This window comes from Carassius gibelio, chromosome B21 (genome assembly GCF_023724105.1).
Source record: "Carassius gibelio isolate Cgi1373 ecotype wild population from Czech Republic chromosome B21, carGib1.2-hapl.c, whole genome shotgun sequence".
NCBI lineage: Eukaryota > Metazoa > Chordata > Actinopteri > Cypriniformes > Cyprinidae > Carassius > Carassius gibelio.
The window spans coordinates 26,480,202-26,495,715 of record NC_068416.1 but is presented as its reverse complement, the minus strand read 5'-3'; the positions used below and the strand labels follow the sequence as shown (position 1 = coordinate 26,495,715).

Genomic DNA, 15,514 nt, shown 5'->3' with positions numbered 1-15,514 from the left:
TAACCCTTTAAATATGCAGTGTGTTCATGTAAAACTATTTTTTAACTAGATGGTGTTGTTAGACATTACTTAATTCTTCTTCTTATTATTATTTTTGTTGTATAGTTTTGTTTTAAGTTGTGTTGATCTAATATGGCGTCTTGTTCACTAGATGGCGACACTACATTACACAGTCCAGGACCATCATTTATGAGAGCATTTTGAATGAAAAGCTTGTTCTTAATGCAGACAAAAGCTTTTTCTAATAATGCAGTATAATACTGATCTCTATAAAGACTGTGTCATATACTGAATTAAATTAACAATAAATTAACTAATGGTTTTTATTTGTATAACATAAAAGCAAAATATGAGCATTAGGCTACTACCTTGGATATATTGCTGCAGGGGCGGATCTACCGGGGCAAATGCCACCCTAAAAGAAAGCCCCAGTTGGCAGCAATGAATTAAAGGTTATGGCCAATTAGAAAATTTACAAGCGCGAATCTTTCGTGATTCGTGATCCCGCTCCGAACTCCCGAACTGATTCAAATTATTTGCGATCCCCAAACTGACTCAAATGATTCGCGAACCCGCTCCGAACTCTCGAATTGATTCAAATGATCCGCGAAGCCGCTCCGAACTCTCGAACTGATTCAAATGATTCGCGAACCCGCTCCGAACTCTCGAATTGATTCAAATGATCCGCGAAGCCGCTCAGAACTCTCGAACTGATTCAAATGATACGCGAACCTGCTCCAAACTCCCAAACTGACTCAAATGATTCGCGATCCCGCTCCAAACTCCCAAACTGACTCAAATGATTCGCGATCCCCATAACTGACTCAAATGATTCACGATCCTGCTACGAACTCCCGAACTGATTCAAATGATTCGCGAACCCGCTCCAAACTCCCGAACTGATTCAAATGGTTTGCGATGCCCAAACTGACTCAAATGATTCGCGAACCCGCTTTGAACTCCCAAACTGACTCAAATGATTCGCGATCCCGCTACGAACTCCCGAACTGATTCAAATGATTCGCAATGCCCAAACTGAATCAAATGATTCGCGAATCCGCTTTGAACTCCCGAACTGACTCAAGTGATTCGCGAACCCGCTCCGAACTCCCGAACTGATTCAAATGATTTGTGATCCCCAAACTCTAATAATTTACAAAGTATTAATATACTGTAATATTTTGTTGTTGTTGCTATAAAAACAGATGCTGGTGGTGTTACACTTAAAGGACAATCAAATCCTTGTTTAGGCTACTGACTAAACATTTCATTCAAATATTCACTTAATCTTTCATTTTTGACCACCTTTTTGCTATAGATGACCAAGGCTTTATAATTTCTTCAACATAAAACGTGCATATCACAACCCTTACAAAAATAAACCATAGTTTTATCATAGTACAACTGCTTAATTTCCTTTTGCATGATTTCTGAATGCTTGAGACTATAAAATAAATTAGAGTAATAATAAAGTTATAGCCACAGGTAAATGTCGAGAGCTACAACTGTGATTTGTAAATAATACAATTTATTCATTTAGTTTTTTATTTGATTAAAGTTTCTATTTCTATAGTAGGTTTTTTTCCATCATCATATTTGAGGAAGGGGGGCACAACAATACAATCCTGCTTATGGGCACAATTTTGGCCAGCAGCAGCCCTGAAGGTGTTGTTATACACGTCTCTGGGAATGTGTGCTCTACTACACACACACACACACACACACAGAGAGAAGCATGCGTGGTGTTTTCAGCTCTTCACTATATTGACACATGATGTATGCTACACATGTGCACGCAAGAGCGCTATGAGAGGATTTCACCATTTCATTTGATAAAACTATCGTCATTCATTCGTATCGTATACACAGACTGACAGAAACGGCAATGTCTTTACGACAACCTGTCAAAATAAAATTTAGATGTAACTTGAAGAAATTCAATATAGTACTATTACACAGTAGAGTATGCTATACTTCAAGTAGGCCTATTAGCTAATAATAATAGTTAATAAAAAACACAGAAACTCTGGTTACAACCCACCAAAATAAAAGTTTGGTCTAACTCAAAAATATGGTAAGAAATTGCTTAGTAAAATATACTTAAAAAATATATACTAAAACATTATTTTAAAGGAGTTTTCATAGAAGTTTTAATTTAAACTTGCCAAAACACCATATTTTTCAAAAACTATTTCTAAAAGTACATTTGTATTTGTGCCTATAATGTTTATTTATTTATTATTATTGTTAGCTAATAAAACCTATGCTTCAGGGACCATATTCATATAACAACTAAAGCTAAATGTAGCTCTTGACTGGTTGAGTTAGATTGAGTCTCCCAAGATGGAAATGTCATTGGCTGTTAAAATCTTGTGTTTCTTATAATAAATTGACATATTGATAACACTGAACCTTTTATAATGCTCTTAATTACATGTTGATGCATACTGCAGTGAGTGTGGTGGTGCTTATGGGGTATTGTCACTTATTGCTTATATGTTTCTAATGTTTGTTATAACTGTTTCAAATGCAAGACATAAATTCCATGAGATTAAGATTGTAAATGATAGCCTTTGTCCTTTTGTAGTGTGCACACATATTTATCATCAAACTGTGATAACTGTGACTAAATTCAGTATATATACGTCTGCCATATGTTGCCACCCCTCAAAAATTCCTGCCCCCTTCTCGCCAGTCGCCACCCCATCAATATTTTTCTAGATCCGCCCCTGGATATAGGTAAAAAGACTGAGACTGAACGTCCTCCAGCTACAATTATCAATATCCATTTTCCTTGATTTGATTTATATTTTATGTCTATCATTTCTATCATATTATAAATGCTGTGTTAATCAAAATACATGTTAAAACTATTTTGGGTTTTTTTTCATAAGAGTTAAAGTTTCGATTTAATATGTATATTATCATAGCTGGAGATGGATGTGTGTGATTGGTTGAATGAAAAGGTGCGCGCCACTGCGTGCATTTGTTGAGGGAATTCTCGCGATATTATGCTTCATTCATGTTTAGTGATGGGAAGTTCGGATCATTTTACCGACTCGGACTTTTGAGTCTCGTTCAGCAAAATGAACGAATCATTTTTCGAGTCATTTCGTTCATTTCGTTCATTTTAGCAAAATGTTATTAAAATATTAAGTGCTACCTCCCCAACACATCTAGTACTTACGCAAACGTTGATCACACTACAAACAATACAAAAATAAAATGCTATAAGATACAGAAAAAAATATTCATTCTTTACCTGGGTCTTCAGTCTGTGATTAGCTCATCTCACCTCTTATCTGACAAGAAGTCTTCGGGTTTAAGTCATTCCTTAATCACGTGACAGCCCCATACGCAAAACTAACGCGGTCTTGAGCCGGAAAGAGAATTGATTAGTTCATCTCATGAGTCTTTCGGGTCGAGTTTGACTCGTTCCTTAATCATGTGACAGACCCATACGCGAAACTAACGCGGTCTTGAGCCGGAAAGAGAATTGATTAGTTCATCTCATGAGTCTTTCGGGTCGAGTTTGACTCGTTCCTTAATCATGTGACAGACCCATACGCGAAACTAACGCGGTCTTGAGCCGGAAAGAGAATTGATTAGTTCATCTCATGAGTCTTTCGGGTCGAGTTTGACTCGTTCCTTAATCACGTGACAGCCCCATACGCGAAACTAACGCGGTCTTGAGCCGGAAAGAGAATTGATTAGTTCATCTCATGAGTCTTTCGGGTCTCGGGTTGAGTTTGAATCGTTCCTTAATCACGTGACAGCCCCATACGCAAAACTAACGCAGTCTCGAGCCGGAAAGAGAATTGATTAGTTCATCTCATGAGTCTTTCGGGTCGAGTTTGACTCGTTCCTTAATAACGTGACAGCCCCATGCGCTATTTCTGACATTTCTGTCACTGTGTTTTTGTTACTGTTTGTTGAGGATCTGTGGTTTGTTATTATTTTATAAATAAATAAAACCCTGTTATAAATAAAATTTTGATTAATTTGTCTTCTTGACTGTCTATCGGTAAATAAACACTAGGCTATATAATAATATAATAATCCAAGCTTACAATAAAAAGTATTTATAGACTAGTTTGTTCATTTTTACTCCAATTTTGAGTTTGCTGGTATAATAATTGCTTTTCCTAGGCAGACTTGACATATTGGTGTAATATATGTATAAGAAGATTGCTCAAAAAAGGACATAATGACATACATTAAAAGCAAATAACATTTTGAATTTGAATTATTAATGTTAAAGACAAATGTTAAAGACATTAAGGTTATGATAACTTCAGCTTTAACAGTTTTAACCCAGCTCAGAGTGAGGAGTTTCAGATCCTGGTGCGACTGCCAATGCAGGGGCCATGTTTTGGGAAGACGAGAGGTTAGCAAGTTTGAGACCTTCTGCTACCTCTTCTAAGACCTCAGATGCTATGATGGAGATGCGGGCCAACCTTGCAGAGCCACTCTGCCTGGTGGAGGAGATGTTCACCAGTATACAAAAGCCTTTCTGAAGTCACAAAGACAAGACTTTGCATTGTGGCCACATCCGTGCCATCTGAATTTTTTTTTTTCTAAAACTGGGCAGATAATCTCAGATAGAAGAACTCACAGACTCAGCCCATCCAAGGTCAGGGAGCTTGTTGTTTTTTTAATAATGTAAACATGCCTTAAAGCAAGTCCTAAAAATATAGCCACAGTGTGTTATTTATTTTAAAGCTTATTTATTTTTATTTATTTAGAAAAAGACTAGCTTGTTGTGCAATATTTTTGTTGTTGTGATTTTAAAAGGTAATTTGTTATTGTTATAAGGCTCCATAGCTTTAGTATCTCTTAATTTTCATTTATTTTTTATTCAAATGGTTTAAAATTATTTTGGGAATAGCTTGTTGTGCAATATTTAGTTTTTCTTTTTTTTATATTGTACTTTTAAAGTTCATTTGTTAAGCTTATTAGACCCTGTGGCTTTATTATCTTTTAATTTTAATTTCATTTTTAATTATTTACATTTTTATTATTTTAATTTATTTTGGAATAGTTGTCCTCTTTGTTACAAAGCTTTTCTGTAATAAACAATAAACAACTATTCAAAAGTATGTACAGTGTTTTTAATGTTTATAATGTGTCATATGTCACAAAAGTATGGTTTACACAGACAATCTGATTTAATAACTGCACAACTAAACCAAAACAAACAAACAGACAGAAAAAAAGATCAACATTTTAAACATAACCAACTCTTTATTTCCACATTCAGTGTTATGGAAAAGTACCACCATGACAGAAATTAAAAACAACAATTTGAAACCAGAAATGCATCATGTTACTGTAAGAGTAAATAATACTAATAATAAATAAGTACTACGCACCCATTTTGTAAGGAAAGTTGTAAATGAACTAATTACTCTAGCCAATGTCGTCACACAGTACAAAAGAACGAAAAACCCGAAGAACCGAAAGATGAACTATTCAATTATCTGCATTCTTTTACTGTCAGTGTCTATGGTTTTAGCGTATGGGTCTGTCACGTGATTAAGGAACGACTCGACCTGAAGACTCATGAGATGAACTAATCAATTCTCTTTCCGGCTCATATTGCATTGGGTTTAACGTATTGGGCTGTCACGTGATTGAGGAACGAGTCAAAAACCCGATAGACTCGAACTATGAACTAATCAATTCTCTTTCCGGCTCATGCTGCATTGGGTTTAACGTATTGGGCTGTCACGTGATTGAGGAACGAGTCAAAAACCCGATAGACTCGAACTATGAACTAATCAATTCTCTTTCCGGCTCATGCTGCATTGGGTTTAACGTATTGGGCTGTCACGTGATTGAGGAACGAGTCAAAAACCCGATAGACTCGAACTATGAACTAATCAATTCTCTTTCCGGCTCAAGACTGCATTGAATGACAGGTGAATTACTACTACTAGAACAGAACCCATAGAATAATGCGCATGCGCGACTGAACGAATCACTCCCCGAGACGACTCGTTCTTCCCGAGTCACATTAAAGATTCGTTCAAAATGAACGAATCGTTCAAGAACGACACATCACTATTCATGTTAAAGCATAGGTGAAGAAACATCGCTTGAACGCTCATTCATTTAATATCATTATCATCCTTTACAGGTATAAAATGTACACAAGGGACACCATCGTTGCTGTAATCGCTTTATAAGAAAGACTGTTCTCTATATTAATTGTTTTTCGAGATGCATATGATTGATATGTCCATAAACTCTGTTTAATGTTATCCATCAATTCCGAGCACATGATTAGCATAAATGTGCCGTGATTAGCTCGCACGCTGGTTATTCGGACATGAAGTAAAGCGTATGTACTGTTGTATGCGTTTCATGTTATGCTTTATTCATTATGTATGTTTATGTTATTCCTTATTCCTTCTGTTATGAGTTTATTTCATGCTTATTCACTGATAGTGTATGTATGACGCATTGAGAAGACTATGTAGTCGAGTGGATTTATTACATACCTGGCCTTGTGTCATAATTTGTGATTTGTGGTTACAGTATCTGTATCTAATTCAACACTGTGTTGATACTCTGCATTTGTGATTGTTTGTACTGTTGAAAAGTGTGAGACAAAAAAAAAAAAAAAAAAAGTAGGTAACGTAACGGTTTCAGAAGAGTACAGCGGCTGTCACCTTTTAAATGATTTACATCTCGCCGAAATAATTTCTACAGACTGATCAACGTGGGAGGAGAACATCCTATGAGTACAGTAAGTCACATATGTGTGCCCCCCCCCACCCGAGTTTTTTAATATGCGTGGCTACTCGACAGTTTTATATAAGATACTTCTATAATAGGACTATCCATAATAATTGTATGGCAGTACCCATAATAGGTTGAATTATTTTTTTTAATTAAATAAAAATAAATAAATAAATTGGAATTTTATGGATTTCAAAGGCCCCTAATCAGTGGACTTTATTCATACATTTTCAACAATATGTATTTTACACCATATATTTAAATCAGAAAGTCTGTCCTACTTTTCCTTGGGGGTCTTTGTGCCATGTTTCAGGCAAAAACAAAACTTGTTTCAGATGGACAAAATCTCATGGAAGCATTCAGTTGAAAGAACTGTGGGCAGGTTGATGCTTGTTCAAATATTTACCAGTCCTATAAAAGAATTCATAACAAGCATGACTGTTTGTAGCAATGCTAAATGCATGATTCATAAAAGCATCCTTATGTCTAATAAGCACTATTGCCAAATTTTGATGGAATCTATTGATCTCGGTTTTATATTCAAATACTCCTCCTTTTAAAAACTTTTCAACAATTCAATTCAGTTGACATTGTTATTTTTAAAGCATGCTTCACTTCCCGTTCAGCTGCCCAGAAACCAGAATAACTTTAAACTGTTATGTTGTCGTTCCATGTTTTTGATGTCAGTGAGGTGTTCCACATTCAGATTGGTTAATATAATCATCAACCGTGGTGGAATACGTGTCCTTCAAGGTACTCTCCGTGTTTTTACAAGCCGCCAGCTGTTTTTTCAAAGTGATGGATAAAAACATGTGTCACTACATTCTTTGAACAGCAGATCTTCTTGAGAATTTTAAACCCATTGATGGTTCTATTAGCTCTGTTTGAAAGTGACCTATTGCATTTAGAAATTTACAAACCTGATTCCAAAAAAGTTGAGACACTGTAAAAATTGTGAGTAAAAAATGAATGGAATAATTTACAAATCTCATATTTCATTCACAATAGAATATAGATAACATAAAATGTTAAAAGTGAGACATTTTGAAATGTCGTGCCAAATATTGGCTCATTTTGGATTTCATGAGATCTACACATTCCAAAAAAGTTGGGACAGGTAGCAATAAGAGGCCGGAAAAGTTAAATGTACATATAAGGAACAGCTGGAGGACCAATTTGCAACTTATTAGGTCAATTGGCAACATGATTGGATATAAAAAGAGCCTCTCAGAGTGGCAGTGTCTATCAGAAGTCAAGATGGGCAGAGGATCACCAATTTCCCCAATGCTGCGGCGAAAAATAGTGGAGCAATATCAGAAAGGAGTTTCTCAGAGAAAAATTGCAAAAAGTTTAAAGTTATCATCATCTACAGTCAGTGGCAGCTCCAGACAATTTTGATTGGGGGGGCAGTGGAGGGTCCTGGTCATTCAATGGGGGTCTCATGAAAACCAACAAAAATACAGTGGACACGGCTAATAACTGCATATTACTGCTACTAGAAAACAAAAACAACACAGCATATCAACTACTTTGTTTTTAATTAATCAATTGCAGTTTGCAAACAATATGCTTAAACTTTAAAGGGTTGGTTCACCCAAAAATGTAAATAATGTCATTAATAACTTACCCTCATGTCATTCCAAACCCGTAAGACCTCCGTTCATCTTCGGAACACAGTTTAAGATATTTTAGATTTAGTCCGAGAGCTCTCAGTCCCTCCATTGAAGCTGTGTGTACGGTATACATGTCCAGAAAGGTAAGAAAAACATCATCAAAGTAGTCCATGTGACATCAGAGGGTCAGTTAGAATATTTTGAAGCATCGAAAATACATTTTGGTCAATATTAACAGTTTCAATGGAGGGACTGAGAGCTCTCAGACTAAATCTAAAATATCTTAAACTGTGTTCCGAATATAAACGGAGGTTTTACGGGTTTGGAACAATATGAGGGTAAGTTATTAATGACATAATTTTGCTATTTGGGTGAACTAACCCTTTAATCTAAAGAACAATGTCATGCATAAAAATAAATATCATAACTTTGACAGATTAACAGAATTCACGTTTTCACTAGCAGTTTGTGGTTTCATGTTAGTGACAATTCTTTAATGCAGATGTTAGTTCATGTTAGTGACAAATGCAGATGCAGCCTGACATCACCGGGTCAGTTCATGTAATCAGTTCACAAGTTTAATTAAGATGTCACAAAATGTTCAGCCCAGTCATTGCATGCAAGCTACAAACAGCAACTTTTTTAAAGCTATATTAATACATAAATGATCTAATCAAACACTTGTTTGAACCAGTATCTCAGCCTTACACTTATCTTAATTCTCTGCTACCCAAACAAGTCTGAACCGTTGGCAAGTTGGCAGTCAAAACATTTTATTTCCAGAACTTTGATGCTGAACTAAATACTTTTTCACTCTTAGTTTATCTAATCAGATAAAGAATGTTTAAACCAGCGGACTGTAACAAAAAGTGTTTAAGAAAAACATTGCATACTGTCACGTACAGACACAGACCGAAATGACTAGAAATAAGGTCAACTTAAACAGACTGGTTTATTAGATGTTTTAGCAGGAACACAATTGACAAACAGGTAAATGACACATGTTGAGATAGATGGTGATGAAACATTTATGATTCAATTTGAGTCTTTGTCTTCTAGATCTGGTTGAGCACACAAACAAGAGAAACAAGTTGAGACAGAGGACTCTTGGAAGACAGCTTGGAGGCTTTAAGATAACTGAGAGAAACTTTGAACGAGGTAACTGGAGTAGCAATTGTGGTCAACACAATGTAAGAGGTCTGTCGTATTAAATCAGGCAATGACTTTAGTGCTGGCGATGAAGGTTGATCAGCTTCAGGTGAGCGTTGTTAGTGCCAATGGTCTTCTCAAAGTCATGAAATAAAACTCAAGAAATGGAGTTCCAGATGCAAAAACTAAGACTTCATAGGTTCATATAGGGTTAATTAACAGGTGCAGCTCAATGGAAAACTTGCAGTACTTCCCAATGGGTGGGCTTTTATTCATCCAATCAGTATTTGCGAATAATTCAGCATACTGATTACAGTCATACATAATATTTTAAGTAAGATAAGACCATATTGAATAAATAACATAATATGGGACCCTCTTAGACTTAGTCTCACCAGTAAGCCCTTTGCCTAGAGTGCAACACCATAAATCCACCTATCCTCTATCCAGCCAGCAATGACATGTGGGGCCCAGATGAGGGCTTCATGGGCGGTAAATGTAGGCCCCATTTACATTTTTGGGAAGTTATATATTTCATTTTCTGCACGACTAACAAAAATGACTGATGGATTGTTTTGGCAAAAGATCTACATGTATGCAATGTTGGTTCTTTGGTGACTAGCGTGACTTCAAATGTATTGAGTTACAATCACTCAATCTCAACATGCTTGATTAGCCTACATGGAGAGTACAAGTTACTAAAAATTGTACAGTAAGTAATTACATAACTCAATAGGCCTACGCTTTGCCCCTCTGCCATGCAGGACCCAGGTGTTCCCAGTTCAAACCCAACTTAGCACATAAATATGCCATGCAGGACCCATATATGTGTTCCCATATCAAACCCATGACCAATTGGACCATAAATGCACCATGCAGGACCCATATATGTGTTCCCAGTTCAAACCAATGCCCAATTGGACCATAAATGCACCATGTAGGACCCATATATGTGTTCCCAGTTCAAACCAATGCCCAATTGGCCTATGCCTGTCCCTTATGGGCCCATGTAATCAGCTCATATGGGCTTCCTATGTGGGACTCCAAAACCTACATGGGACACGCTGATTTCACCCAGCCAAAGCCCATGCCCACACAGTAACCATGAAACCCGTACTTAACCCATCTGGGCCCCACATGTCATTGCTGGCTGGGTATCTGTCTATGAGCCAATAATGGTCCTCCATCACCTCTTAACAAAAGGTTTCTTTATGATGCTGCACTCCAGAGGAAGTCGGATCCAAACATCTCTCCCCACAGTTGGCTAGAGAAGAGTAAAAGAATCTGCTCCCCTATCTATACATTCTTGGGGGTCAATAAACAATGAGTCAAAAGAAATCAGCAATGATTATTAAAGCATGTGCATGAGATGGCAGCATTGCCAATTGCTGTCATGGTTATGTAGAGGATACAAACGATTATTCAAATGATTAAAATTAGTAAAAAAATAAAAAAAGTTAATGTAATGCAATAGATGATACACTGGTTCATCCCTCACAACTGCTTAAGACCTTCAATGTCCCCTTTCTTTTAAAAAATAATCACATTTTACATAACAATTTAAAAAAAAATGATTCAAAGATAAATTACTTGAAAAATAAATGACTTAAGGAGTAAATGACTTCAGGAAGGGGCATGTGCCAAAATAAAATACATAAAACCCTCTAACTTCCTGCCTACTCTATCCAAGTATTCTAATACTACTACATAATATGGAAAATAAAGTACAATGAAGAAACTAACTCCCTCTCTATCAAAAGTTACAAAAAAGATACAAAATAAAGAAAGGAAAATAAAAGGCACCCCTTCCCTACCAATCCATTTTCTTTCAGGAAAGTTTTACACAAATTGTTTAGCTACTGCATTGGCCATCATTCATCTGAGGAAAGGCACAACACAATAGAACAAAACAAGCACCAAAATAACAACCTAATGTAATTATTCCCACTTCAGTAAGCCATTCATCCATAATCCAAATATTACATACATACAATATTAATAGCACATAACTTTTCTGACATTGTTTTGGATAAAAATTTCAGCCTAAGTTTTTTTTTTTTAATCACTTCCCTCCTTGTGCAATGGTCAAAACCATGCACATTGGAAACTGAATTAACAAGAAATGTTGCTAAATCAAAAATCCAACAGTGTGCAATTGATGGACTTTGCTTATGCCTTCTAATTTACTCTGCTCTTAGTTTTATGTTTAGTTATCCTTCCTAAATTTCAAGGTGGGAATACCACCACTTCTAAATTAATGACATAACTCTGATCCAAAGCTACTGGACATAGGCAATGTGACATTCACTGTGCGACAGGCCCAGAATGTTTACAGCTGGATAAAAGCGTATGCTAAAAATGACTAAATGTAAATGTCATGGGGTTGTATTAATCACTGCAGTCATAAAACATTTTTCCAAACTCGTATATATACTGTATGAAATGATTGGAGATCTCTGCATAGTCTTTGATCCATGGCCAACATTATTAGCATCACGCAATCCTTGGTAATGACAGCATTTGCAATAGCTTGGGTTCAGAATTTTTTATTTATTTCTTGATTTCTAGCTTTAAAATGAACGACTAACCAAGAAGGAGTGACCAGCATAGCTTTATCATCCACATTTTGGTGGAAATATAGTGATTTCCAGAAATATCAGAAACTCTGCAAAGGATCAAATAACAGGTCACTGTATAATAGTCATAGTCATCTGGCGTGTCTCTCTATATATTTCATCCCCCTATATATATCTAGATTCATATCTATATAATATACACAGTCTCTTGTCTTAACAGATGTTGTTTTCTTGGTTACTACGCTCCTTTTATAATTTCCATTCTAACTAGAATAATACATTTCACTAAACCTTATACGAGTATCGTGTTGAAACCACATTCTAATTATCATCTGTTCTTTTATTTCTTTTAGTAATTAAACTGTCTTTGAATCCATTATTTAAAAAACATCACCATCCACTGGATGCCTGTCATAATGGCAGCACACACAATTTGTTTTATTGGGAAATGAGAGGACTCTGTAAATGGCTTATGAATTTCCTGCTTGTTTCATCATTGATCGTAAGCCTATGACCAGCTTCCTTTGTATACAACGTTTTTCAATTAAACTACCCTTCTCAACTTCTCTTTGCATCACCCTGTGGCCCTATTATTTTGTTCTTTGAATCAATAGTATGTGGAAATTGCAGTAATTTGCAAGAGACAACTTCTCACTTTGAGCACACGAATGCGTGTGTCGTTTATTTCTAAGCAAAAACAGAATAAAAGAATAATGGCGCTGACCGGCGTGTTACGTCATCACGCATTCCGATCAATTAAAGGGACCACGATCCCTGAACAGTTATGCAGAACACAGTGTACAGAACTACACTTAACAATGGTGAATTATGTCTGTAACATTCACTACAAGTACCACATTTCCTTCTATGTCATTTGGCCTTTTATTTTCTCCTGAAAACTTTCCGTCTCCCTCTAACTTCCTTCAATACAACCAACGTGAGGAGTTGATATTACTACGCCGAGGTCGAAGTGCTGCAAAGTGCTCTTCCGCCATACATTATAGTAATCTTTTTTTATCCGCTTATAAAATCGCCACGTTTTATTTTGTGTCATTATAGTTACTCATATAACTACTCATGTAACTGTCTTTAAATAGGGAAAACATGGATTTTAGGCTCCTCTTAGGCACTACACACTTATTCATACCCTTCTTTCTTATCATAATTGGTAGTTCCGGATTATTTTTATTGGCTATCCTTGTCTGGTTTTCCACAATTTATTACTTGCCCATCTGGTATTTCTTAATGATGAAACTTGGCCATATCAACTTTCTGCCTAGTATTGGTTGGCGGTGATCCCAGTAGACATTCATTGAATCTGTCAACTTCTGGAAATCATCCAAAGTTCATAGGAACGCTTCAGTTAACAGATGCAGTTCAATGGAAAAAGCAGTGTTGCCCAATGGGAGGGCCTTTATACATCCAGTCATTATTTAGGGATAATTCAGCATATTGATCAGTATATTAATTAATTTCATAGTCATGCATAATATTTTAAGTAAGATAATACAAAATAGATGATGGGAAATGTATTCTGTGATCAGTAGTCTGGTGAGTGTGAGGGTCTGATGAGTTACACAACTCTTGGACTGAGACTAAAACCTAACCTACCTTCAATATGTGAATTTTTATCATTACTGACTTGTGAATTGATCATGTTAGTTGATTGATCTGTCTTCTGTGATGATATTTGAATGAAGCAGCAACCACAACCTGTCACACAAACATTAAAGAGCATTAAAACAACACAGTTTGAACTCCATGATAACCTCACACACTCCTATAGTGTGTTCATGGATATTTATTAATTTTAAGCAGAGGTATAGGTAGAATGCATTTCTTCTAAAAGAGAAACTTTATTTTACAGTTAAAAACTATTTTATTTTCAATGTTTGTGTTCAAGACATGTGTTCTATATATATTTTCATTTAAGTATATTTTTCACATTTTACCACTGGGCAATTACAGTGCTTAATTTCAGTAATTGCCTAATTTTACAATTTCCAAATTTTTTAGGCAAAGCTATTTCTGCTTATAATTTTTCCTTTTTATTTTGAGATATGTAATTTATTTTAATGTAATTAATTTGATTATTTTAATTCACATTTTGCTATAAATGAATGTTTTTTCTCTCTCTGCAAATATTAGGTTTTGTACTATTTTTGTACAACTCTGTGTTGTGTGCTGTACATGCTATATATTTAACATTTTGCGATTTGTTTTGTCCTTTACTTTTCTTCATTTTTAAGAGAAATAATTGATAATAAAGTGTTTTATATGGAAATACGTGCATTATTTATGCATATACATATACATGCAATACATTATTTGCTTGAACTTGCTAGTGTATCTTATGAAAGTATAATTATTTTATGACCCTCTGCCACAATATCCATCAATCAAAATGTGAATCAGTAACATAATTCTTACACTTAGGAGCTTTTGTCTTCCCTTCCGTCGCTCTTCTATCCAGTTCCCTCGCTCTTTCATCCAGTTCCTTTGCTCTTCTTTGCAGCTCAATTTCTCTCTGTCTGGACTGTATGATGAGAGATTACATTAAACTTTGTTTCTCATGGAATCTATTACATTTGCATTAATTAATTGATTAAGAAAATCATGCTTCTATCCACTGGATGTGGATCTTTTTATCTCATCTCTCTAGCTTTTGAATCATACATCTTCATTTGCACTCAAGGATAACTAAAATATAAAAAGACTTTATTTTCTTATGGCTATAATGTTTAAAACCTATGATCACACACCAACAGGCAGCTACGACTAACAAAAAGTCATCAGGGTGTTTTTTTTCTTTTCCATATCTTCACTTTTTTTATCTTCAAATTCAGATTTTGGCATCTCATTCATCAGATGCTTAAGATTCCTAAACACTCAACAAAAAAAAAAGTTGAACCTTTATGCACTATGATTGTATCAGTTTATGTATGAACAAATGTAAATTAATATTTAAACAAAAACTGAATGAATGCGAATTACTTTTTACTTTTGTAAGCTGCATTAGCTGTTCCAAATGTTTACGTATAAAAAGATATATATGACTTACACTTCCTGCCCCCATTTTCTTCTGGACGTTTTTTGGCTCAATCTGTAAATGCACAACACTGAAGGGTAGCTGAAAAACGCATGTGAAGAAAGCATGTACGTGTGAACTTTCGAGAATCTTAATATAAGTCCTTCATTGTTTTGTGAAACCCTCTTTTCCATTGTTTTCACATAACTGGTAATATCATATTACTAGAAGAACAAGAAGAACAACAGAGGAAACCAGGGCTTTTGAAGATTATCAGTTGTGTTATAAATATATAAACGATATGGTTGTACGGTTGAATAGTAAATAGCAATTCCATTTCCAATTCTACTTCTTCATTCAAATTTCTAACATTTTGATTGCATTAAGGTTTATAAAATGTCAAA

General features: G+C 35.4%; 1 long non-coding RNA gene across 1 annotated transcript; it reads right to left on the bottom strand.

Moving 5' to 3' along the window:
• Positions 1–9,290: 9,290 nt before the first annotated feature.
• On the bottom strand, positions 9,291–14,706 carry LOC127985679 (uncharacterized). Its single transcript, XR_008160683.1, has 2 exons — positions 14,513–14,706; positions 9,291–13,795 (listed from the first exon to the last, which is right to left on the bottom strand). It is a non-coding gene; the product is annotated as an uncharacterized LOC127985679 (long non-coding RNA).
• Between the last annotated feature and the right edge of the window lie 808 nt (positions 14,707–15,514).